The 25,041-nt window shown below is 40.0% G+C and overlaps 1 protein-coding gene across 9 annotated transcripts in view; it reads right to left on the reverse strand.

The window, feature by feature from the left end:
- Positions 1-1,525, reverse strand: part of LOC130247669 (neurexin-3b-beta) — a 334,636-nt gene extending 333,111 nt beyond the window's left edge. For 6 of the 9 annotated variants that reach the window (XR_008839567.1, XM_056481045.1, XM_056481043.1 and 3 more), the window contains exon 1: positions 1,231-1,282. The gene's annotated coding sequence lies outside the window, so the exon portion shown is untranslated. Of the gene's footprint in view, positions 1-1,230 lie in introns of all 9 variants that reach the window. The other 3 variants (XM_056481053.1, XM_056481048.1, XM_056481047.1) reach the window with 1 other exon arrangement.
- Between the last annotated feature and the right edge of the window lie 23,516 nt (positions 1,526-25,041).

The following is a 25,041-nucleotide window of genomic DNA, read 5'->3' on the forward strand; positions in this document are numbered from 1 at the left end:
TGGACCCCAAGCTGATTCGAGACTTTCACTCACTTAAGTTAAGGTCTCCCAACAAGAACGTCAGGAGCCGTTCCTAGAGGGGGGGGGGGGGTCCTGTCAGGATCTGTCATTTTATGAATTTAGTTTTTAAATGTTATGATTTTGTTTCTCCACTAGATGTCCTCATTTCTCCCCATATGTTTGAGTTCAGTAATTACGTGATTGTTTTCACATGTGTCCTGTTATGTCTTGTGTATTTAAGTTGTCTAGTCTCCCCTGTTTCTTTGCTTGGTTATTGTTGATGCTAGCCCATGGTTATTGTGAGTCTGGCCTGGTTTTCTTAAAGTCTGTTTATCACAGTGCTCTATGCGACTTAACCTTTTTCTTTGTTTTTTGGATGCGCTTCTCCCGTTCTAGTTTTTTCAGAGATATTTTGCCTGTAGGCCTTTTTGTTCCTCCGTTAACTCTGTCCTATTTTATCTCTGCATTTTTTGTTCCAAATCTGGATTTTTGTTTTTTGTAAATGAATCTCTAGCACTGCAAGTACCGTCTCGCTTCTGGGTTCATTATCCGCCTGTGGCTGAGTGGGTAAGCACTCAGATTCTAACACTGGAGACATGGGTTCAAACCCCGTCCGTGACAGTTATCTGCTCGTGGTTCACTTCTCCTCGTGTGTAAACATCACCGCTGCGCTCTATTAATGTTGGCATTGATTTGCTGTTATACTATGTTGTAGTTAATATATTAGACCAAGTTATTTGTTTATATACTGCTGGCTTGGTCAGACTGCACATACTGTACCTCACGTTAACGTAGAAGTTGTAATAAAATAACTGTTGAATATTGTCTGAAGAGTTTCAAAGAGATTACTAAGTGAACCTTTTGCTGACAACTGTAGAGATTCAGAGCAAAGATTGAAAGGAACTAAGTCTGAAAGGAATTAAGTGTTAAATAATCTCAAAGTAATAGAAAAGGCTTCAAGATCTCAGAACAATGTCAGAACATACCCTTTCATTATTAAGAGACATGTTAAATAAATTCAGTGCAATAAATTAGCTTAAACACTAGAAGAACTACCCCTTCTGTTATTAAGATTGTTGTTAGCATATAACAGTGCAATTAAATGGAATATTAAGTGAAAGACTGTCAATTTTCAAAGCAAATACAATATAAATACATTTGAACAAAACATGGACTAGTTCTCTAGCTAGCTGTGAGTTGTCTACATTGCAGCTGTTGTGTCGTGATTACCTGTCTTAGGTTGCGTGTCACTTTGATGTCATGCCAGGCGTTGTCATTGAACTTTCCATTGACAGGCTCAACTATTGCCTCAAAGGCTCCTGAGCCCAGGTTGATGACCAATGAAACGGCACCATCCTTCAATGCCAGGTTAACATAGTCAGCCGATTTTCCCGTGTGGAGGATCAGACCATTGCGTTGCCAGGTTTTGAAAGACAAAGTGATCTCATCACTACTGCTCTGGATAGGATTCTGAGACAAGTCATAGCAAAAGTATTCAGAGCCCCGGAAAGTAGCCACATTCTCCTCCCGTGCTGAAAACAAGCAAGAAAAAAAAAAGAATTCACATTTGATAATTAAACTTTAATTAAATACATTTGTTAAAATAACAGGGATGTTGGTCTTTGGAAGAGGTGGACAAGTCATTTAAAGGTGAAGTTTGACACCCAGTGGTTGAACTAGGTAATGCACTCCTGGATCAAAACACATTTTCACTTGGCTCCTCTTCTGATGAGTCCATGCAAGCACAGGTTGCCAGATTGATGTGAATGTGCCTCACTATCGAGCCTAAAGGACTAAAATGTTGTTTATTAATTGCTTATCACTGCAAATCTCGTCACGTAGTGTGTTGTTAGGACAAGGGGTTACAATGTAACCTGCTCACCTAATGTTTATGTTTGTAATATTTATATTATTTGCTAAATAATAAATAACCACCTCATGTAGAACTCTGAATCTGCCTCTCATTTTGGAGGCTGCTACTGTCTACTGCTACTGACTGAATGAATGAAATACGCTGTTTTCCGTGAAGGTGCTGAAATTTAATTGGCTAACCTGGCATTGGGCAGGTTAAAGGTACCCAAACAAAGACAGCCATTCTGGCATGTAACTCATATTTTCAAAGCAGAATATCTGACTTTAGCATTGCTTTTCAGATAAACAAGAATGTTCACTTTGCATGTTTCTTAAATATCTGCAAACATATTATGGTATTTTTATGCTTTAGAAGAGACAAAAACTTACATACAGCACCTTTCAATGAATGCAGAAAGTATGGCTGTGTCTCTACATATTAGGCTATATACTTTATTTTGTGAGGTCATAAAATACATAGTTTAGATTAATGTTTTCATCAATTTAGATGACCACAATACGGATGCAGGCAGAAATGTGAAAACGACTATGGTAAGAAAGTTGCAAGCTTAAAAATACAATGTCAATCATTATCAGTATATGAGATGACTTATGATGATATGAGGTATGAGAGTTTTGTCATATCGCCCAGCCCTAATATAAACTATTAAAAACACGCTTGTATAATTGATGATTACTGTTACAATTAGCATAAACATCAATTTGTCAAAGACACTAAGATAGTCCTTTCAGTTTTGTATCCAACATTTCTGATTCTCCCTGTAGGAGCTTAGTCAGAGCGCTAAGGTGAAGCAACAGACCTTCACTAGCACTTCACTTTCAACACACATCTTGTCTGAATGAGGAATCAGGCAGTACTGCACTGATGGGTTTGATTTAACCCTTCTGGAAGTTTCCTTATTTATTTTTATTTTTTTTCATTTCACATAATATCCTAATGATGAGCCTCCAGTGTTTTTTTTATTTTTATTATTTGAGTCCCAGTGCCTCTTGGCAGAAGAAACTTATTTCCGTACCCAACATTTGAAGTGTGACATTGCTATTTGCAAATTACCCTGCAGTAAAGGAAGAACAATAGTGAATGTCTCTATAAATCTGCGAGGGCTTGTTTCTTTCATGCTAACTGTTCTCTTCCCCTAGAATTTCAGCTCGCTAAAGGATGTATCAGAACTCATTGTCAGCTCCCCTCTGAGCAAATTACAGAGCCAGAAAGGAAAGGGAGGAGAGAGAACAAGTAAAAACAAGACAGGAAGAAAGCAGAGAAGTAAGAGAAGGTTGTGGGAGTGACGAAGAGAGAGAAAGAGAGAGCTAAAATAAAACTGGGATGAAAAGCAAGAGAAGCTTGTGATTTCAGCCATAAAAAATGAAAGCCTGGGCAAGCAAATCAAGCTCAGTGAACAATTATGAAAGATTTTACATTTGAATTGGATATCACCACACACTCACTCTTACATTCCATCTTGTATGGTTTCTGTCTTGCCTGACGTGAAAAAAAAACAATGCAGTGCCCTCTAGTAAATTAGTCATTTGAAACATGAAACAAAATGTACCTGGCACAACATATTTTACACTTCACAGAGATTTAGGCTGAGGCACACATTTCAAGCGAACCTTGGTTTGGTTAAAACAACTGTACTGCATTAAAGGGCTTATTAGATTCATTCAGGCATTACATGATTGTGGATGCAGGTATTGCTTTGTTATAAGTATGCTAAGTTGAACTAGTCAATGGAATACCCCATTCCTAAATAGAGGAATGTTGAACAAGACTTTATCATGGTAAATAAGCAAAAGGTCTTAGGTAAAATACCAGAATAAACACGGTTCAGAAACCCTGTATGAGTCAAATAAAATTGAGGAGCATGACATCATCCAGTATGGTTCACTATTTGTTTATATTGCAGCCATTTACTAAAATAATTTAAGTTCATTTTTTGTCAGTAATGTACACAAAGCACCCCTATTGACAGAAAAACACATAATTGTTGACATTTTTGCAGATTTATTAAAAAGAAAAACTGAAATATCACACGGTTCTAAGTATTTAGTGCCATTGCTGTGAGACTCATATATTTAACCCAGGTGCTGTCAATTTCTTCTGATCATCCTTGAGATGTTCTACACATTCATTTGAGTCTAGCTGTGTTTGATTATACTGATTGGACCTGATTAGGAAAGCCAAACACGTCTATATAAGATCGTACAGCTCACAGGGCATGTCCAGAACAAATGAGATTCATGAGGTCAAAGGAACTGCCTGAAGAACTCAGAGACAGAATTGTGGCAAGTCACAGATCTTACTGGGGTTACAAAAACATTTCTGTTGCACCTAATGTTCCTGAAGCAAAACACTTCCTAGAGCTGGTCACCCGACCAAACTAAGCTGTTGGGGGTGAGAAGCCTTGGTGAGAGAGGTAAAGAAGAACCTAAAGATCACTGTGGCTGAGCTCCAGAGATGCAGTCAAAATAAGGGAGAAAGTTGTAGAAAGGCAACCATCACTGCAGCACTCAGACTGGGCTGAAGGTTTACCTTCCAACAAGACAATGACCCTAAGTACACAGCTAAAATAATGAAAGAGTGGCTTCATAACTTTGAGACTGTTCTTGAATGGCCCAGCCAGAGCCCTGACTCAAACCCAATTGAGCATCTCTGGAAAGACCTAAAAATGGCTGTCCACAAACGTTTACCATCCAACGTGACAGAACTGAAGAGGATCTGCAAAGAGGAATGACAGAGGATCCCCAAATCCAGATGTGAAAAGCTTGTTGCATCTTTGCCAAAAAGACTCATGACTGTACTAGATCAAAATGATGCTTCTACTAAATACTGAGCAAACGTTCTGAATGCTTAGGACCATGTGATATTTTAGTTTTTCTTTTTTAATAAATGAGCAAATATGTCAACAATTCTGTGTTTTTCTGTCAATATGCAGTGCTGTGTGTACATTGAGAAAAAAAAATTAACTGACATTATTTTAGAAAATGGCTGCAATATAACAAAATAGTGAAACATTTAGGGGGGTCTGAATACTTTCCGTTCCCACTGTATATTCTATTTTGCAGAAGCTGTCTTATAGTAACAGGATGTAGTTTTGCCCAAAGTAATTAATAAAACCACTAACTTGATTCAGAGGTGTTAATGAAAATATATTCTATGCTCAAAGCTGCTAAATTTTTTTTTTCATAAAATCCCCATTAGATGTTTGATTTTCCCCAGAGATCTAACAGGTCAACAAAGGTACTCTGTCATCAACTTGCTGTTTTTCCACAGCAGTCTCTATTAACGTCTGATCTCATGTGATATCACAGGGTCTTCAAAAGAAACCGAGTCACTTCAGCAATGCAGTATCACAGTTACATCTCAACTGAGCCTTATCAGGGTCATCTTTAGAGGGCCTGATTCAGTGTCACTTACTCAGAGAGCTCTTACACAACTTATTTCCACTGAGACACGTCTGCACGCAGCTGGAACCTCATGTTCCAGAACCATTGTTGTGGGTTCATGCATTCAATGCACACATTTAATCAACAGCAATTTGTTTACAGATTTTCTCAATTGCTTACACAAAATTGATTAGCTATACAACTACAGCATAAACATAATTTCGGAACTACTGTATACACCAACTTGCACAAACCTCAAACATCCAGGTCAAAAACAAACATTCTAGATGTTCTCATCAGTCAAAATAAAAATATAGCCTCCATTGATGCACAAACCTAACAAATACACAAACTAGTGCACTGTCTAAAAAACACCTTCACTAATGATTGCATAAGTTTTCTATATTTATATGTACATTTGAACTCCTCATAAAAACTTTCCACCTAATTCAGAACTCATAATTCAATTTGTTCTTAAATTCGAGTGTTCAGCTCTATTCTAAATTAGTGTCCGCATCTATGAGATTAGTAATCTTTTTTGCACAGAGGTTGCTTTTTCCAACAGCAGACGAACAGAACACACCATCAAAACGTGAGGTGAAGCCCAGCCACATAAACACTGTGCAAAACACTTGATGCCAAAAGAAAAGCATTTTAAAATGGCACTTCTCTCTCTCAAAAACAAAAATAAATAAATAAAAAAAATAAAAAAATAAACAACCATTCATCACTGTTGAGAATCACATCACACTCTCTAAAGACGCAGTCGCAGTTGCCATGCCACCAAATACAAGGTGAGATACAACAATCAAACTTACATAAATATAGAGCAAAGATTGTTTTTTTTAACCTCTAATTATATATACACAATAAAATAAATATGTTTAATGTCTAGTTACTATTTATTCACCGTGCAAATAATATAAAAGATTTCAGATGCAAAAGCCGCTAAACGCCACTTCCGACAAAAATTTGTTAATGACATTGAGCAAATGCTTTAGGCACGTACTACGTTCAACAAATATTTTTGCTTCAAATCATATGAATCGCAGCGTCATCGCACTCAGGAATAACAGTTTGTTGGCAAAAGCCTCTAAACGCCACTTCCCTTTGACAGTAAAAGCGGCTATATCCCAAGAACCAATCATAAGGCGCGAATCAAATAAAATGTTTTCAATGTAACGGTACGCTGATACGCCTGCTTTTATGAGGAGACTGTTTTATTCCGCTTCCGATTTAGATTTTAAAAGATGGAGTTTGGTGAACTGGATGAGCCTGTCCGACTGTCACGGAATGGCAAATTAAAACATCCCTTACCTCAAAATTATAAGAAAGCATTATAAGAAAACGAAAACACACTGTACAGTCAAAAGTGAAACATGCATTCATAACGTGCTTTTGCTCAGCGACGCTACTTTGAATGAGTCCGATTTACTATACATTAAACAGCAACTGTTTTAAGAAAGGCGAAGTTAGGATGCTGTTCTTTTATCCTGCATGGACGCTATGAGGATAAACAAGAGACGAAAAAGAGATCAAGACCTTGAGTATGGTGAGAATAAATGAATGAATGACAGCTTCTAAAAGTGTCTGAGAGACATCCCTTTTTGCCCAGTAGAAACAAAACTTACCCAGTAGTGTTTTATTTGGTAATGTAAGCTATTTTTTAAATATTAATATAATGTAAAAAACTATGTAATTAGTAATATTACTTCATATTACCTATACATCTGATAAGCTTTTTATATTAATGGACAGTGAACAGATATTGATGTTTTACAAGGTTTTTACACTACATTATTTGAACCTAGCAAGCTTAGTTTACAATGTTTGCAATGTTTACACATTGTGTAATGTGTTTAATGTTTGGTAAAATAACTTGTATCTTTAGTTATTTTTTAACTAATTACACTGTCTTGTCAAGTTTTTGCAAAAGAAGCACAAGTGGGCTGAGCTGGTTTTCACGCAAAAGAAAATCTACCTTTTTAAAAACCAAAGAATTGTCTAAAGTGACATGTTGGTCTTTTGTTATTTGTATACGTTCTATAATACATGCACTGTTAATATTTCTGTGTTGATTGTGTTTTGCGTGTGATAGTCTGAGTTATTTATATTATGTGATTGTGTTTTCTGAATGTGAACACCATTAAAAATGTGCAAAATTAGAGTATTTTCATATAGAGATTTGCAGAAGATGTTGAGAAAGAACTTATGTGAAACCATTGAACTGTTTTGAATTTTGAGAAATGTGTCAAAGGTTTGAGAACTAAATAAATACTTTGCAAAATTACGACAGATATAGAAAGCAATGATACAGCAATAAAAAAAACTGTACATATTTACACTATTGTCCCACATAAAAGCAGTTTATATATATATATATATATATATATATATATATATATATATATATATATATATATATATATATATATATATATATATAGTTAATATGTTCACAATATTTTATAGTACAGATTGGCAAAAGCACATATTATCTTTATTACCTGTTTAAATGAATTAATACAATTGGCTTATTGATACATTAAATCAATGGTAAATTTCCTCACTTGCCAGAACAACACATTCCTGCAGTACTTTAAATAGAATAATGATCTTCTAAAGTGGAGTAGAAAATAACAGTGCTTGCTTTGCATTCTGTTCATTTTACATTGATTGTCACTTGGCGGGGAAGTTTAATTTTTCCACCGCTCCGTTTGCAGCTCAGTGTACCAAGCTTTGATTTCAAAATCCAATGGAGGCAATTAGCTACCTCATTTACATGCCCCTGATCCACGTCAGTTCTGACATTTAGCTTGGCAGAACTAAAGCCATTACATGCACGGGGATGACCCTGCTTCCACCAGGGAGAGCTATTACAGCCTGATGAACCCTAAATATTTAGATGAAATTAATGGCATACATGGCCTAGTGGAAAACACACATGCTTTTAAGCTGTGAAGCTTAAGCAAACATTGAACACAATTCAACCTTCTTCCGGCAGTAACCACCACTTACACAAAAGTGACATCTTACATCACTTTCTCTGACATCTCTGACAAGTAGCCAGTTATTTTTTAAAGCAACATCCATTCATTAATTTTCCTTCAGCTTGGTCCCTTTATTCATTGGTGTCGCCACAGTGCAATGAACAGCCACATTATCCAGCATAATTTTACACAATGGATGCCTTTATAGCTGCTGGTTGTGGGGTAAACCGGAGCACCCAGAGGAAACCCACGTGAACATAGGGAGAACATGCAAACTCCACACAGAAATGCTATCTGGCCCAGCCATGATTCCAACCAGCGACCTTCTTGCTGTGAAGCGACAGTGCTAACCACTAAGCCACCGTGTCACCTTTTTAAAGCAACAGTAGCCAGCTTTTTTTTTAATAGCCTTCCAGAGTATTCCACAAAATAATAAAGAAGCAAAAATGGTTTTCAACATTAATAAGAATTTCTTGAACACTAATTCAGCATGTTAAATAGTTTATTTAAAGGGGTAGTTTACCCAAAATGGAAAAATTGTATCATAGTTTACTCCTTCACTTCTCACAAACTTTTTTGGGTTTCTTTCTTCTGAAAATGCTGAAAACTTGTAATCATTTATTTTATTAGTATTTGTGTTTCCTACTATGGACGTCCATAGTAGGAAACACAAATAATAATAAAATAAATGATTACAAGTGGAAATGGCTGTGACTGAAATTAGCTACTACTCTAGGTACTCTGAATTCAAATGTACTACTTGGCCATTAGAAAAGTATGTTCTATAGACCAATTTGGGGAATGTAAAAAAAATATATATATATGGTCCCAACGTTTTTCCTGTTTTACATTTTTAAATTCTATAACTTCCGAGAATCCAAAAAGAGCCACATATTGATAAATAATGTTATGATTTGTAAAGTTATGATTGAATTGCCTCTTGTTACAGTTATGAAATAGTTTGATAACAAGCAGGAAATGTTTATCGGCCACAGGCATGACCACATTGAAAAAAAAAATATAGAGTATTAATGTCAGTAGTATGAATGGAAATTGGATGTACTACATCCACCATTTTGTCATTATCACGTGACCAACCCGCGTCAGTTGCGTCGCTTCACTCCGATTCATGAATTCGGTGCATAATGGGATAGCGTAACATCCATTTGATGGGCACTGTAGAATCTCCCCAGAAAAAGTAGTTCATCTGGGTACCTCTAACATACTGTTTTTCAAATTCTATGAATCTGAACGTTCTACTTGGCTCACATACTGTTTTTAGCACACTATAGTATGGATGTATGTGATTTTGGACGCAGCTAATGATTACTTTGTTCAAAATATCTTATTTTGTGTTCAACAGGAAACAGAAACTCATAAAGGTTTGTATCAACTTCCAGGGTAAGTAAATAGTGAGTGAATTTTCATTTTAGGGTGAACTATGCCTTTAAGTATCAAGTGATATTGTCTAAACTGTTGGCATTGAAAATGTGCATTAAAGAAATACATGACAATTGAATTAAAATAAAAATAAAGAAAAATTGTAAAAACATTTCACAATATTAGATTTTAATTAAATAAATGCAGCCTTGGTAAGCATAGCTGTTTAACATATATCTCATCATATATCCCATGTCACAAAAACTGCTTTCTTTCATCTGAGAAAGTGTTCGAAGTATGCTATCCATCTCAGATGCAGAAAAGCTAGTCCATGCTTTTATGACTTCTAGGCTGGACTACTGTAATGCACTGTTTGCTGGCTGCCCAGCATCCTCTATTAACAAACTTCAATTAGTACAAAATGCAGCTGCCAGAGTTCTTACCAGGTCTAGAAAATTTGATCACATCACCCCAATTTTATCCTTACACTGGCTGCCTGTTAAGTTTCGTATTGAATTTAAAATATTGCTTCTTACATATAAAGCTTTAAATAATCTTGCTCCTGTTTATCTAACCAACCTTCTGTCTCACTACAATTCAACTCGCTCTATAAGATCTCAAAACTCAAGGCTTCTGGTAGTACCTAGAATAGCAAAGTCGAGTAAAGGAGGTCGAGCCTTCTCATTTATAGCTCCTCAACTCTGGAATAGCCTTCCTGATAACGTCCGAGGCTCAGACACACTCTATCGATTCAAAACTAGATTAAAGACCTATCTGTTTAGTAAAGCATACACTCAGTGCACCACTTAGCGGGCTTCCACACAGGTTTCTGCACCTTGTTTATATACACTGTGAACAGCAGCTACGCTAATTATTCTCATTATTCTCCATTCCCACCTGGGGATACTCTTCTCGAGGCCCTCGGACTATGCAGAGCCACTGATTCGATCCAAGACCAACGACGAGATGATCCCAAAGTTTCCATATCCTGGACCAGGCCGTATCCTGAGCAGCTACTGTGGTGGTCATGGAGGAGTGGAACATGAGACTGATTCCGAGTCTTCGCTGAGGCCAGCTTCCAGCCTCCGCCGCTGAGACTGCAGATCTGCACAAGACGTTTGGCCAGCGGAGAAATTAAAATGGTCATGCCCAACTGAGTCTGGTTTCTCTCAATGTTTTTTTTTTTCTTCACTTTTGCCAATTAGTGAAGTTTTTTTTCCTTCTCCGCTGTCGCCACTGGCTTGCATGGTTCGGGATCTGTAGAGCTGTGCAACGTTGGATTTGCTTTTTAGTGTTTGGACTCTCAGTAGTGATTATTAAACCACACTAAACTGAGCTAAACTGAACTGAACGTAAACACTAAAAACTGAACTACACTGTTCCAATTTACTATGACCTTTTATGTGAAGCTGCTTTGTCACAATCTACATTGTAAAAGCGCTATACAAATAAAGGTGAAAGGTGAATTGAATTTAACGTCTTTCACAAATATATACTTTGAATGCCACTGCAGTTATTAAAATTTTTATGGAATGCTCAGATACAATTACTGTATGTAAATAGCCTCAAACTCAATTCTTTACAGGAGCAGGGCACTGTTTCCATGGTAACGCTGAATAGAATTATGGGTAGCATAGTTATTCAGCTATTAAATCTGGTGGCATATCTATCGTCTCTAGAAAATACAAATTCTGGCCAAAAAGGGTCACCAGTTGAAGCTAGACGTTATGTGTTCATTGTCTGGATTTATTTGTCAGTCTGTCGGAGGGTTATTTTCGCACCCTTAATGCTGCTACAGATTTAGTCATCTAGGATGTATGCCTGCTACTGGCTTCAGTAATGTGGCGTGAAGAATCCGCAGTGGCAGCAGCCAGCGGTGTAACGTGCCCCACCGTGCCTCCGAACTGCATCCAGCATCCGCTAACACTAGCACTGCAGATATCAGGTTAAAAATAGAAGGCTAATTTCTGCACGACAATGCACAACTTAAGAGTGGGAAGCCTTTCTGGAAGCCTCCTACACGTAGATGAATCAAGAATGAGCAAGCTTAGAATCAGTCATGTGTAGAATGGTGTGTTGTGAATGAGATTGAGCAGGTTTCAAGGGTGACCGTACGCCAACCTGCCAGCTAACGCAGCCCTAGTGGTAAACAAGATGTGTTGAGACAGGAAGCAATGATGCTGGCTGGGATTTCTTGTGTCAAATTCAAACCTAAACAATCTGGTAACATCTTTGATGACAACATGCTTATTTTTGAGGCATTCCACTTCCACAAGAGGGTTTAAAAATACATGTAAATGGTGGGTGGGAGTCCTTTGTGGTCTCCATTTAAAATCACATGGTATTTAAAATTTAGCTCATATAGTTTTTTTCACTGATATATTAGATCTCATTATACTTTACAGATTATATTTTGGTTATTTCAATATATACCCCCTTTTGTAGACATACCTGTATGGTCTTATTTCAACCTGAAGGGGTTTATTTTGCAATAACAAATTATGCACTTTATTATATTATTATGACTTCCACATACTAAGTTTATTCAATATTTTGTTTTCCCTTGATAATAGCAATCTTTATTTAAAAACTGCATTATGTGTTTACTTGTGTTATTCATTCATTCATTCATTTTCCTTTGGCTTAGTCTCTATTGCCACAGTGGAATGAACTGCCAACTTCCAGCATATGTTTTTACACAGCGGATAGCCTTCCAGCTTATTATAATAAAGCTTATCATTCACAACACAACTCAGGAGCAGTTATGGACTACTAATGTAAACTTCTTCACTTGCATTGAAACAGTTGCAATTTGACAAGGCAATTACTCAATTTGTTCAAATATTTTTGATAACTTGTGTAATTATTTTGCATGTGTATTTCAGAGTCCATCAGGTTTTGTGAGCATAGTAGATGCAGAAGTCAGAGACATATAGAGCTCTGATGGCTCTGGTGGGAGCATGAGAGCAGAGCTCATTAATATTCATGAGCCATCCAAAAAAAAAGCAAAGCTGTTCATTCTAGATGCAAGTCCTGGGGTTCTAAATGGGGATTTCTGGTGATTTTACATTTCTGGGGATTTTTGCACTTACCTAAACCACATACCTTCCATGTAGACATCAGAGAAAAATCTAAACATAATGTATCAATGCATTTCATGGCACCTTTAAAGGTTGAAGAGATTGTTATTCATTTATTCATTCCTCTTGGTAATGTTAATTAAACCAACAATCACAGAAATACGAGCCTGACTCACTCATCTTTGGACCACAACAGCTTAAAATGTTATCTAATATTAGCAAACAACAGGCACAACATTAGTTACAGCATTTATTAATCATTCATTAATTTTCCTTCTGCTTAGTCTCTATTTTAGAGTTTGCCACAGACTTCTAAACAATAAATGAACCGCCAGCTATTCCAGTTGAATATTCCAAGGAATATTCTATTCCAGCCGCAACCCAGTATTGGGAAAGACCCATACACACATTCACACACACTACAGACAATTTAGTTTTTTATATTCACCTGTACCGCATGACTATGGGGGAAACCGGAGCACCATAAGGAACCCCACACTAACATGGCAAAAAAAAGGCAAACTCCACACAGAAATGCCAACTGGTCCAGCCAGGACTCGAACCATCGACCTTCTTGCTGTGAGGCAACAGAGCTAACTACTAAGCCACCATGCCACCTATTTATTAATCATCTTTAACACTAATAAAAATACAAATCTAAGTTATCAGTTAAAATATCATTCATTTTAAAACTGCATTAGTAAATGCAGAAATTAAACTAAGATTAACAAATGTTCTATAAACATGTTGCACTGTTAGTTCCCTTTCACTGTTTAGAATAATGTAATCAGTGCATAATGAAAGAATCATCTACTCAAATCTACATTTAAATGTATTTAGAATTAATATTTAAGAATTACTTTGCACCAACATTACCAACCCAGGCTCGTTCTGATTACATACCTCTATATACATTTCTGGAGAGCGCCAAATACGTTCCAGGAGGTATGTTTTTTTTTGCAGTTTTTGTTTTTACAAACCCGCCAGAGGTTGCTGAGTTTGCTTTTTAAAATGTAAAATTTCTCTTGTGAGTGCCAATATCAGCAGTTCTCACGTAAATCCAACTGACTTACTGAGCGACCGACCGACCGACCATTCGTTAGTCTTAAACACCCCCTTACCTAAACCGAACCGATTTCACTGTTTTAAAATGTACCGATTGACCAGCGCCAGTACTCACTTCCCTAAATCCAACTGACAGTGTTTTCAAAAGCAATCCAGAAAAAGCCCTCATGGCAGTCTGACATTTTAAAATTCTAACACATTCTCACCCTGTTACTTACTTGTTTGTTTTATTTTTTGGCTTTTGTTTTTGTCTTACCTGCTTTCTGAAACCATTCTTCACCAGATTTGAACACCGTCGTCATGGTCAACTCTGCTCTCTGAGTCTCAAATCCTCCAACGCCTACGCAACAAACTGGTAACAGTGAAAAAGCCATCCATATTAAGGTAAGCGGTCAGCTGGTAAGCGCGAAAAGAGATGGTGTCATACCGCCTTGTAGCATTCGTTTTAAACATGAAATGCAGCCATATGTTCCTCTGGCTACATAATTCACGATCTCCAGAAATGTATATAGGGGTATGTTTTCAGAATGAGCCTATGTAACCTTACATCTGCTATATGCTATTATAATGACTTCACTCCAACTTTGCAGTATCGTTTAATTCTCTGGAAAAAAACATAAACTAATAAATTATATTACTTTAATTTATTCGTTTATGGTTTTTCCCGAGAATTAAACCATACTGCAATGTTCAGCAATAAACAATTGTTTAGAGGTTTTGATCTTTTATTTATCATGCTGTTATATGGCTTTAGCACACTATGGACCACTTTTATACTACTTTAATGGTCCTCTTGTCCCTTTTTGAAACTTGGAAGCTTCAGTACTCGTTCATTGCAACTTAATGAAAAAAAATCAACAAGTGTGTTCTTTTATTGTGTTTCGTGGAAGTATTAGTACATGGAACTACATGTGGCTTGAAATGTCATAAGGGTAAGCAGAAGATTTTCACTTCATCAAAGAGATGTTCTTTTTGGTGTTAATATCTATGCAAGTCTGTTGTTATATTTCTGCAGTGCTCCCTTTGCAGAATTGTGGTCTGAAAGCTCATCCCCCTGTCATCTAGTTTGTTAGAGACAGATGACCCACCTGTCCAGCTGAGCTGTGCCATTCGACAGGTGTCTAGGCTAGATGATGAACGTACAGCTGACAGGGGTTGAGTGGGGGTGTAAGGCTCCCTAGAGTCTAATCCCATCAAAAAAGGCAGTGATGCAGATAGCTGGGTGCTATAGAAGGATGGTCAGGCTTGGTCTAAGACTGACAGCAAAGCAATGATTGATTTTCGTATGTTAATACACTGTTTTTTATAATCCACCGATGACCAAACCTTGCATAGGATCATATAAAGTGAAACATGAGCAAATTGTAGAAACAATTCATGCAAATGATGAATTTGTAGTGACTGTTACCATGTACAAGTACAAACTATAGTTTTCCCACTTAGTGCTGCTGTAAAATATAATCCAAGGTCAAGAGTGTTGATGATTATATATTTAAAATCTGTCTGGAACAAGAGTCTGCCACCCATGCCAAGGCTTTTCAGGTTGCAAAAAAACTCACTGCCTACCACTAAAGCTCCTGTATACAAACAGTTTAACAACAAACCGCAGGTGTTCCTTTCCCCATTATAGGAAACTTGAGTTATAGGAAACAATTTGAGTTAATCAATTGAGTAAAGCCTTAAAATGATCATTTGAGATGACAAAAAAACATGCATTAAGAACACTTACCTGAATAAAACCGGCACATGCAATCAGTAAGGAATTGTTTTATTTACATGTAATTGAACACAGGCTCCATCAGGTTCATCAGACATGATTTGTGTAGGTGCTTAAAATAACATATATTAAAATATTACATGGTTGTGATGGTTGTGATCTTGAAATGTTTTCCTCCGCTGGAGATTACTTCCAGTATTCTCAACAAACTACATCTACCAGAACCCTTTGCACTCAACAACCTCTGCAACAGCTGACAATAATCTAGACAGTCACACGCAGACACAGCTGCTGCTCATTTTTACTAATTGCCAGGACTATAAAGACACCTCACTTTCACTCACATATTTGACAAGTCTTGTTTCTTTATTGAACATTGTGAAGCAGTTTTCCCGATTTGATTTCCCGTGTCTTGATTCTCATCTTGTTACCATTTTCGATTCTTTGCCGCCTAACCAGACCTTTTGCGTGTGTTTTTACTACATTCCTTGGATGACCCTTTATGCCCCTGTTTTGCTCCTAATTTTGACCTCTGCCTGTATGACCTGTCAAGTAAAAAACTGCATTTGAACCCGCAAGTCTTTTGTCAGCATCCACTTCATGACATAAACAAGCAATGATAAATATGACCTCTTATTTTATAATACACTAAGCACAGACCATGTACTATGCACAGAATGATTCAAGCAGTATTTGGAATGGTGGAATATTGTCAATCCACATTTAAAATCTTTAAAAATCTTAAAATCACATTTGTGCTCAACATCTAAAGTAGCTAAAGTAATGTGATTTCATGCATGCTTATAACAACTGTCATTAAGTGTCATTCACTCAGTTATAGCATTTTAAATGCAAAAATTACATTATTTGTTATGACAACTTGACATAAATACATCACAACCTGTTTTTGTCTTTGTCATAACAATTAGACATTACCAAGACAACAAAACTTGTCATAAATCTGTTATAAACATGATTGCCATAAAGCAATTATAAATATGCTATACATTTTATAACAGAATCATTTTTTGATCTCAACTACAGTGGTACAAGCTGAATTTGTCATTAAAAATGTCATTAAATATTAATGACGCTCTTAAAAAATTATATGACAGATTAATGACTTTTTTAAAGAGACATTTTAATGACAAATACAGTTTGTTCTACTGAAAAAGGGATCAGAAAAATATTCATGACACAATTCTAATGAACTCATAACACTCATGTTTATGACAGATTTATGACAAGTTATGTTGTCTTGGTAATTTCGAGCTGCCATGACAAAAATAAAGACCAGTTGTGATGTATTTACTGTGAAGACCCCAAAATTATAGATTGTGTTCACCAATTGGTTCAATGCATATAACTGTTGTGCTAGCTACCCCAGGACGGTTTGGCTACTCATATGTCCTCATCTCTTTGACTTTGTAACGTTATGGTTTCGTTTTGTATTATTTAAATCATGTGGTTAAAGTTTTGTTGTGATTATATCTTAAGTTCTTTATCTTCGTTATCCCTAGACAACATCCCAATTGTACATTGTTTTTAATCCATAGTGCTCCTCTTACCTGTTTCTGAATGCAGTGCTGCCTGCTCATGTTAAGTGTCATTTGGCACACTGACTGCAGTACAAGTAGTCAGCGTGCCTGTCTGGCAAAAAGCATGAATTCCTCAGAAAATCCCTTGTATTTTAAACTGGTCAAGGGCATTACTAATCAGAGACTGTTCCAACAACTAAATACATTGGATTATGCAGAGAAGCGTCAATCGTGTTTCAGAATTTCCTCCTACCATGCTACTGTCATACATCTTTCTGACTTGACTGCCTCGGCCCCCAGACATTCCCCCACTAACCCCACACCCCTCCCATCCCTGGCCTTGATGGTGAAGCTGAGCTCCCTGAAGCATGACTGACAGCACTGGGAACCAATCACTCATCTAGAACTGTGCATTGCCTTATTGGCCATTATCTCTGCTGTCAGAACTGATGCAGAGACGTGAGCAATGTCTATCCTGGCAGCCCCTTTGTTTTTGTCCTATCTCCTTCGACCCAAACCCTTCCATTCACCGTCAATGACGGTGCTAAAGCCAAACGCTGAAGCTTGTCGCCAGTTCATGCTTTAAATCTGGAACAAAAGCCCCACATCATAGCTAACTTGCAGTGTGTGTCTTTCTGTACTCTTCGGTATTTGTTCAGAAATTTATACACGCTTTACAGATATCACTGGAATATTTATGCTCTCATGCTGTGAGAGGTTAAAGGTTAACAGTTAAATGTGGGAACCATACAGAGAGGGCTTAAATAAACATGAGACTTGGAACTGCCAGACTGTAGGAATCACCGGAGGAGGGTGAACTATAGCTCCAGCCATACTAGTGCTCATGGTGCTTTCATTGAACTTGAATTTAAGATGGTGTGTTTTTGCTTACATCATAAAAGTCAATGCAACAGGTGTTGCATCATATAATCACATCACATACCGTATGTGCGAAATAGCAGTTATACATTAATATTTAAGTTCTTGTTTTCAGACAATGTGAGCTGGGTCTGTGCAAACTAGTAAAAACCCATTTTTGAAAACCTTGGTATTTAAGTTTTAATGCTGTTGCTATGGTGTTTTAGTTTTAGGAGGTTGCAAAAGACAAGATCTCAGATTATGTTGAAGACCTGCTTAGCCTATCTGAGCAATGGTGATTGTAAACATATATATATATATATATATATATATATATATATATATATATATATATATATATATATATATATATATATAATTTATTTTTTTGCTGGGATCCAGGGTTTGTGCTGAAATCTAGGTAATCTGAGGTGGCATTTTGTTTTAAAACTAGGGCTGGGCGATATTGCAAAAAAAAAAAAATCTTGTTTTATATCATTTGATATTGATTATAATTATCAAATATTTTTTAACAATACATTTAAGAATATTAGGATTTTTTTATTCAACCACTTTATTTTAATTTACCAACATTACTAAGGCAAATAGTTTTAATAGTCAAAAACAAAAATATTAAAACAAAATATCTCATATTTTTATAATAAAATAAACATAGGTGTTAAAGAAACTTTTAAACTTGATAAATAAAATGTTACAAAATGTGCGTAATGATAAAGATAGATCAACATCTGTAAGGTGTCAATAATAATGATACTGTAAACCTCAAACTCTTTAAACAACACAAATTATGATAATCAAATCTGAGATTTCAAGCAAAGGAGCCAACCATCACTATTCAAATACACACTGCAACATTACAGATAGTGAAGTTGGATGACTACATTACCCACCATGCTAAAAAAAAATTCAGATGGGGAGTTAGTGTCTGGATTGCAAAAGAAAAGAAACCAAAAAGCCACTCTGGTAACATCCTTGCATCTTTTTTTATTTTAAATTTCTTCACTGGAAATGACAAACTGATGACCGATTGCTGACTAATTTTATTGGCCAACTTCAGACACGCCCTCGGTCAAGCGTTGACGCTAAAGCCCCGTGTGAATGCACAGTGACACCCTAAGCACATTGCTGTTTTTTTCAAGGTGCATGCTCAGCAGCCACAATTTAATAAAACTATAGCGCTTCATACCGAAACTTCATGCCAAACTTTTATTTATTATCAATATTGACAATGGTGTTGGCCCTATTCAGTGTTGTTGTCAGGACACTGGCTTGATCTTTCTCCTTTTTCTCTCTCTCCCTGCTTTTCATTCTTGCAGTGTGCACTCAGCTGATCATTATTACTGATCAGTGCGCACACAGCTTGCTGCACCTGTCACTGGTCTCCTCTGATTTCCTTGACTATTTAAGCTCTCCCTTTTCCACTTTCTAGTCGCTAGTGTGTCCTGTCATGATTCAGGCTATCTCGCTGCTATCTTGTCTTGATTCCTGTCGTTATCAGTCATTACTTTATGTCCTGATTCTGTTTTTCTCTTCTGCCCAGTTTTTGCTCGGTTGCCTGTGTTTTTTCTGTTTATTTTTGGATTCGCCCCTACCAGCCACCTACCTTCGACTTCGACTGCCTGACGCCGAGTTTGACTGTCCTCCGTTGTTCCTCCTGCCTCCCGATCGATGCCCACCTGCCTGACCTCTCTCATGCCCGCCGATTTGGACACTGGTTGCCTACTTCCCTTTCGCCCTTGCTGAGCAATCTCTTCACCTTTCATTTCAGTTGAGTCACGAGCTTTGGCTCGTCATCGTTTTGAACAATAAATAAATCCTTGTGTTAACCGCATTTGCGTTTGGATCCTTCTCTCGGGGTGTGACATTACACACTAGCCATTATGGATCCAGCAGATGTCACGATGCGCTCTGCAATGGAGCTTCAAGGAGCCATGTTGGGTCGCCATGAGGAGGAGTTATTCAACACCCGACAGTCAGTGGAGAATTTAAATGCTCAGGTAGCAGAGCTTACGGAGCGACTTCACCATCTCAGTCATGCGGCTCTCGAAGCTGACCGACCCGTGTCCGCAATGGCCCCGCCCACAGCGGAGCCACGAATCAATAATCCGCCCATCTATGCTGGTGAGTCCACCCAGTGTCGTTCTTTCCTTATCCAGTGTGAGGTGGTGTTTTCACTTCAGCCCAGGACGTACTCCTCTGACAGTGCAAAGGTGGCATTTGTTATCTCCCTTCTGACTGGTCGGGCACGTGACTGGGGTGTGGCAGTATGGGAATCCCAAACCTGGTGCTGTTCTGATTTCTCTGCATTTAAGGAAGAGATGATTAAGGTTTTTGATCAATCTGTTTTTGGTAAGGAGGCTTCTCGGCTGCTGGCATCCCTCAAACAAGGAAAGCGTTCTGTGGCAGATTACGCTGTTGAATTCAGGACCCTGGCTGCCACATGTAACTGGAATAATGAGGCCCTTACTGCTCGTTTTCTGGAGGGTCTCATGGAGGAGGTGAAGGATGAGATTTATGCTCGTGAGCCACCGGAGTGCTTGGATGAACTTATCAGCTTGGCCATTCGACTGGACGCCAGGATGGAGTTACGGCGGCGTGCGCGGGGCCTGTCAGTCCCGCCTAGGTTTGAAAACCCGGTTCCCATTTCTCTTCCTGGGCCATGGAGACGGTAGATGACGCTGAGCCCATGGTCTTGGGTCGCTACCGCCTGACCGCCAAGGAGAGACAGCGACGCCTGGGGGCAGGTCTCTGCCTTTGCTGTGGTGGGCAAGGCCATCAAGCAGCTTCCTGTCCGTTAAAAGCCAGCGCTCGTCGGTAGCCGGGGGAGTCCTGTCGAGCGGTACCTCCACCTCCCCAGCTCAGGGTTCACGTACTCAATTGACTGTGTCTGTCTTTGTTAACAATGTCTCTTTTAAAGGTGCGGCCTTGATAGACTCTGGGGCAGAGGGGAACTTTATTGATGAGAACTGGGCTCGTTCCAGAGGAATCAACATCTTACCCCTCAAATCCCCTATTACTGCCCTCGCTCTTGATGGCCGACCCATCGCCACCATCACCTCCGTTACAAACTGGGTGAGTGTGGTCACTTCTGGCAACCACAGAGAGGAGCTTAGTTTTTTAGTCTATAAATCACCCACCACTCCCATAGTTTTCGGTCATCCCTGGTTATCCCGTCATGGTCCCTGCATTAACTGGGCAGATAATTCTGTGTCATCATGGAGCCTGTATTGCCATGCACATTGTCTGTTGTCTGCTCCTTCTCCTGTTTCTCTTTGTCTGTCTTTACAGGAAGAGGAGACTGATTTATCCTGTGTTCCGGACACTTACCATGATCTGCGGGTGGTTTTCAGTAGGTCCCGTGCTGTATCTCTTCCTCCTCATAGACCATACGATTGTGACATTGACCTCCTCCCAGGCACTTCCCCGCGTCGGGGTCGTCTTTTCTCCTTGTCTGCTCCGGAACGAGCAGCCATGGATAAATACTTAACGGAGTCCCTGGCAGCTGGTATCATTCGTCGCTCCTCCTCCCTGGCGGGAGCGGGGTTCTTCTTTGTGAAGAAAAAGGATGGCTCTCTGTGCCCCTGCATAGACTATCGAGGTTTGAATGACATAACCATTAAAAACCGGTACCCCCTACCGCTTATGTTTTCGGCCTTCGATCTCTTGCAGGGGGCAAGATTCTTCACAAAGTTGGACCTTCGCAATGCATACCATCTCGTCCGTATGAGGGAGGGCGACGAATGGAAGACGGCATTCAACACGCCCACTGGGCATTTCGAATATCTTGTTCTGCCATTTGGACTCACCAATGCTCCAGCAGTCTTTCAGGCACTCGTCAACGATGTACTCCGAGACATGATTAATCAATTCATTTTTGTTTATTTGGATGATATTCTTATTTTTTCTTCCACCATGCAGGAACATGTCCAACACGTCCGGCGAGTGCTACAACGGCTGCTGGAGAATCAGTTGTATGTAAAGGCGGAGAAGTGCAAATTTCATGTCCAGTCAGTTTCCTTCTTGGGACACATAATTTCAGTTGAGGGACTTCGCATGGACTCTGCGAAGGTTAGGGCTGTCTCTGACTGGCCGGCACCTGACTCCCGTTAGGCGTTACAGCGGTTCCTGGGCTTCGCCAATTTTTACCGGCGATTTATCAGGAATTTTGGGCGGGTGGCGGCTCCCCTGACTGCACTAACCTCCACCAGGGTCAGGTTTGGTTGGTCGAAGGCTGCTCAAATGGCTTTTGATCATTTAAAATCTCTGTTCACCTCTGCACCGATCCTTATTACCCCTGACCCTGCCCGACAATTTGTTGTGGAGGTCGATGCCTCAGAGGTAGGTGTCGGAGCAGTCCTCTCTCAAACTTCTTCTCAGGACAACAAATTACATCCTTGTGCGTATTTTTCACACTGTTTGTCTCCCACAGAACGAAACTATGATGTCGGCAATCGGGAGCTGTTGGCGGTCCGGTTGGCTTTGGGGGAGTGGCGCCACTGGTTGGAGGGGGCAGCAGTACCCTTTATTGTGTGGACTGATCACAGGAACCTGGAGTACATACAGGCGGCCAAATGTCTGAATGCCAAGCAGGCCTGCTGGGCTCTTTATTTTGGGCGCTTCAACTTCACCTTGTCGTATAGACCGGGCTCCAAAAACACCAAACCTGATGCCTTGTCTCGCTGTTTTGGTTGTCCGGCAGATCCTTCCCCTCCCGATACCATCATACCTTCCAGATGTGTGGTGGGGGCGATCTCCTGGGGAATTGAGGAGAGTGTCAAACGAGCCCAGGCGGGGGTTGAGGTGTCCGGTGGGTGCCCGGCGGGTCTGCTCTTTGTTCCTGAAGCTGTTCGCACTGCCGTTCTCCGGTGGGGCCACTGTTCTAAAATCTCCTGCCACCCAGGGGTGAGGAGGTCGCTGGCTGCCATCCGCCAGCGGTTTTGGTGGCCCGCCATGACTGAGGATATTCGTCGGTTTGTGGGGGCATGCTCGGTCTGTGCTCAAAACAAGTCCTCCAATTCTCCACCCATTGGTCTGTTACAACCCCTCCCTATTCCGTCCCGCCCCTGGTCACATATTGCCATGGATTTTGTGGTAGGCCTCCCTCCATCTAATGGCAATACAGTGGTTCTCACTGTGGTGGATCGCTTTTCCAAGGCGGTCCACTTCATTCCCCTTCCTAAACTTCCTTCTGCCAGAGAGACTGCCCGGGAGGTCGTGGACCACGTCTTTCGGATTCATGGTCTTCCGGAGGACGTGGTCTCTGACAGGGGTCCCCAGTTTGTTTCTCATTTTTGGAGGGAGTTCTGTCGGCAGATTGGATCCTCCACCAGTCTGTCATCAGGCTTCCATCCACAGACCAATGGCCAGACCGAGCGTGCCAATCAGGATCTCGGCCGAATGCTCCGCTGTCTGGCATCCCACAACCCCTCATCCTGGAGTCAACAGCTCACATGGGCAGAATATGCCCATAACTCATTGCCGGTTTCCTCGACTGGTCTTTCCCCGTTCATGTGTTGTCTGGGATATCAACCCCCATTGTTTCCTTCCCAGGGTTCCGAAGCAGCTGTCCCCTCGGTCCAAGCATACATTGACCGTTGCCGACGCACCTGGGCTAGGGCCAGGGAAGCATTGCTTCGGGCCAGGGGACGTACTAAGGCTGCAGCGGACCGTCACCGTAGGCAGTCTCCCAGGTATGTCTGTGGGCAACGGGTGTGGTTATCCACTAAAGATTTACCTCTTAAGGTTTCGGCAGGGAAATTGGCACCTAAATTTATTGGGCCTTACTCCATTATTAAGATCATGAGCCCGGTGACTGTCCGCCTTTGGCTCCCCTTACACCTCTGTCGTGTACACCCTGTCTTCCATGTTTCCAAAATCAAACCTGTTTTATGTTCCCCCCATTCCCCTCATGTGTCTTCCCCTGCCCCTCCCCCTCCTCTTGTTATTGACAATATCCCTGCCTTCAGGGTTAAAAGGATCCTTCAGGCCAGACGCCGTGGACGGGGATTTCAGTATCTAGTTGATTGGGAGGGGTATGGTCCTGAGGAGAGGAGTTGGGTCCCGGCCCGGGACATCCTGGACCCCTTGCTGATTGAGGAGTTCCATCATCGCCAGTCTCTCTCTACCTCGGGCACGCCAAGTGGCGTGCCTGGGGAGAGGGGTACTGTCAGGACACTGGCTTGATCTTTCTCCTTTTTCTCTCTCTCCCTGCTTTTCATTCTTGCAGTGTGCACTCAGCTGATCATTATTACTGATCAGTGCGCACACAGCTTGCTGCACCTGTCACTGGTCTCCTCTGATTTCCTTGACTATTTAAGCTCTCCCTTTTCCACTTTCTAGTCGCTAGTGTGTCCTGTCATGATTCAGGCTATCTCGCTGCTATCTTGTCTTGATTCCTGTCGTTATCAGTCATTACTTTATGTCCTGATTCTGTTTTTCTCCTCTGCCCAGTTTTTGCTCGGTTGCCTGTGTTTTTTCTGTTTATTTTTGGATTCGCCCCGACCAGCCACCTACCTTCGACTTTGACTGCCTGACGCCGAGTTTGACTGTCCTCCGTTGTTCCTCCTGCCTCCCGATCGATGCCCGCCTGCCTGACCTCTCTCATGCCCGCCGATTTGGACACTGGTTGCCTACTTCCCTTTCGCCCTCGCTGAGCAATCTCTTCACCTTTCATTTCAGTTGAGTCACGAGCTTTGGCTCGTCATCGTTTTGAACAATAAATAAATCCTTGTGTTAACCGCATTTGCGTTTGGATCCTTCTCTCGGGGTGTGACAGTTGTTGGCCACTGAAACACAAACATTTGGAAATTGGAACATTTGGGAATTGGTGTGGCTATAGACCAGGGGTATCAAACTCTGTTTATGGTGTTTAGTTTAGTTTCAGTTTCAGTTAGTTTCAGTTTAGTTTCAACCCTGTCCAACACACTTAACTGTTTTCAAACAAGACTGAGAGACTCAATTAGCTTGATGAGGTGTTAATTAGGGTTGGAACTAAACTGTGAAAAACTTCAGCCCTCAAAAAAACACCTGTGCTATAGACAGTCTTCTGGACTTTTGCGTATTGTTCCCTAATTTTTCAAATCCCTCTCAAATGACCATTACACAGGCAGTAGACTGCAAGTACAGTTGCCAGCAAA

The sequence above is a fragment of the Danio aesculapii genome, chromosome 20 (assembly GCF_903798145.1).
Source record: "Danio aesculapii chromosome 20, fDanAes4.1, whole genome shotgun sequence".
NCBI classification, from domain to species: Eukaryota; Metazoa; Chordata; class Actinopteri; order Cypriniformes; family Danionidae; genus Danio; species Danio aesculapii.